Raw genomic sequence first — 2,953 nt, forward strand, 5'->3', positions numbered from 1 at the left:
AACAGAATGTTGACATGCAAATATTTTTATCCACTAAATGCTGAATGCACTTAATGACAGTCACACATTCAAATACTGTAACTGAGTTACAGTCAATAAAACACTGAGAAACACTGAGAAGAGCTTCTTAAATCCTAAAAGCAATGAGCAGAATTCTAAGGGAAAACAAAATTTGTTTTCTAACTTTATTTTTGGTATCTCATGATGCAGTCTACATGCAAACATAAAGAAATAACAACATGATATTCCTAGCAAAGCTAGCAAATAACTTTGTAAGAAATACAAGTGCCATATTCCAATACATTATCTACAAAGAAGCACTTTTCAACAATTCTTTGAATTCAAATTTACCATTTTGGGCATTGACCTAAGGCTTTCAAAATTTTCTGCTACGATTATTTACAAGCTGGAGGATGGGGGAGCACAGACACATCTGAAAAGCTCAACAGGTACCTACGAATATCTGGGAAAGTTAGCAAGGAGCGCTCCCTCTCCCCAATCCCAAACTCCTCAGCTATAGACACACTGTTCCTGACTATCTGCTGCATGCTAGTACCTTTTATAGTACACATAGCACAGGTTTTTCCAAGAACTACAATATCTAAACTCACACTGCTTAATAATTAAGGATTTAAGCCTACATGAAACACCTAAGAGGAAGTAGTAATACTCCTTGATCTCAATTTATACTGTACAAAGTTAATGAACAGCTATTAGAAACACTGGAACCCTCCTGAACTGGGATTTAAATCAGGAATTCTCACAAGCACATTAATATTCTTAGTCCTGCCATTACAGACACTACAAGAGACTCCTAGAAACTCTCAATTTATCAAAACCTACCTCTATCAAAATTACACTGGCACTGCACCTTTAGCTTCTATGACAGCTAAAAACTTTCCAAGTTATTTTAAATTACAGGCTAACTTAATGGTTTTATTTTAATCCTGACTTTTAAGAAAACAGATTAACAAAATACACAAAGCAAAGGGAAGTGCTGCATTTCACAGTTAATATCCTTAGGAAATAATCAACTCCCAATATTTTAATGGGCATGTCTTACTGATCTTAGGAGCAAATCTGCTCCTATCTAGACATGTCATGGCAATTACAACACAGGGAGCGTGAGGGACTTTGTGCATAAGAGCACTTCCACCATTGCTTTTACTCAAACTTCTGCAAAGCCATTGGGCAGGGGACAAAACTGAGCAAAAGAGAAAATATCTGGAAGTTGTAATTACTACAGAAAAATCAGAGACAGAAATTAACTCAGCTAAGAGAGGAAAGAACAGCCTGGCATTTGAAGAGACTATAGAATTTAAGAAATTTCTCTCCTAATAAATCAAAATCCATCCATGTTTTGTAAAAAATTGGAAGGAACACTATCTCTGAAAAATGGGGTACTGATGGAAGAATCTGCATGAGGCAACTATCTCCACTATAACCACAAACTAAACAATCTGTCCATCTAAAAATTATTTCCTGAGAAGACAGAGAAAATTGCAACTTAAAGCTATTTCACCCATTCTGTAGCATCAGCTACAGAGTTCACCAAATCCAGCTCCAAACACTGCAACGTGTCACACTTTCTGTACTGGACTTCAAAGCATTTTCTCCACATTTTATTCTACGTTTGAAATGGCTGTACCTGGATATTACTTTCACCACTCAGTTACTGCTCCTTAAAGGGCAACGTACAAACACCAGTGTGCACTGAGTAATCACGTGCACACACATACATAAAGGATTTGTTGGATTTACTGAGTTAAATACTGTTATTTTCTAGTAAAGTATGGATTTCCTATTAGGAAGGCAAAAGTGGCTAACAATCAAGTTCTCCTCCACCTTTTCTTCTATTCTTTTCAAGAGCCAATAATGTTTACCTCTTGGTCTGACAAATTACACTCAGTACCATTGTTATAGCTATGCAGACACATTTTCTGGGATGGGTGTGGAGATGCATTATACAAGAACAGCAAACCCTCCTGGCCTACAGGGTACACAACAAATTTCGGACACCTGAATGCCACAAAATACACACTGCCCACCTCGGAAAACCACAGAGAAGGGATTTTCGGAACAGCTGAATAGCAACAGTTCCCACATTGGAGTGGCACTGCTTTACTTTTGCCGTAGATTACGATATCCAGAAAAAAACAGAAGTCCTTTGCTGGCTTGCTTCCTCCCTCCCACTACTAAGGCTGAATGTACCTGCACCATGACAATTTCAACTGTGTCTCACAAAAGAAGCCACTCTTGAATTGCATTGAGAGTCACTGGTTGACTATCAGCACCTTTAAACATTTATACATCACAGGTAAATGTGTCCCAATATAGAATATCCCAGAAATAATATCCCCTAATCTTTGCATGCATATACAAACAAAATCAAAACATTTCTCTCTACGGCATTGTAAGAGCTCCAGCACAGACAGACTGAAGTCCCTCATAGGACCATGTGTTTAAATACCACTAAATGAGTACAGTTCATTGCACATTTTTCTTACAACACACCTATTCTTTCCGTTTATTATGCACTAACAGCCCGGTAAAAGAGATTAATAATAAACCTTTAATTAATTTTTTATGCCCAAATCACATATCAGATACAAACCTATTTCAGTTCCAAGAAGGAACTAAAATATACGAGTAGAATGATTTAAATAGTCATCTAAAGTAAGGTGCTGACAACATTTTCACCATTCAGACGCAGTCATCCTCCAAATCTGCTTTCCCAGACCTCTCGCTGAGAACTTTTGTTTTTAAACAACCAGGGTGTATCATAACCTACCTAAATTAAAAAATAAACACGTACTCAAAAGCAGCAGGGCCTGCATTTCTTATAGCTTTATCTACACGGCAAGGCACCCCCGTCAGTGGCACAGCGGCGTAGGTACAGCAGAACTCCGGGACAGGAGCACCACAGGCGCTGCCGGCGAGAGCCGCCCTTTAG

This window comes from Corvus brachyrhynchos, unplaced genomic scaffold (genome assembly GCF_000691975.1).
Source record: "Corvus brachyrhynchos isolate BGI_N302 unplaced genomic scaffold, ASM69197v1 scaffold115, whole genome shotgun sequence".
NCBI lineage: Eukaryota > Metazoa > Chordata > Aves > Passeriformes > Corvidae > Corvus > Corvus brachyrhynchos.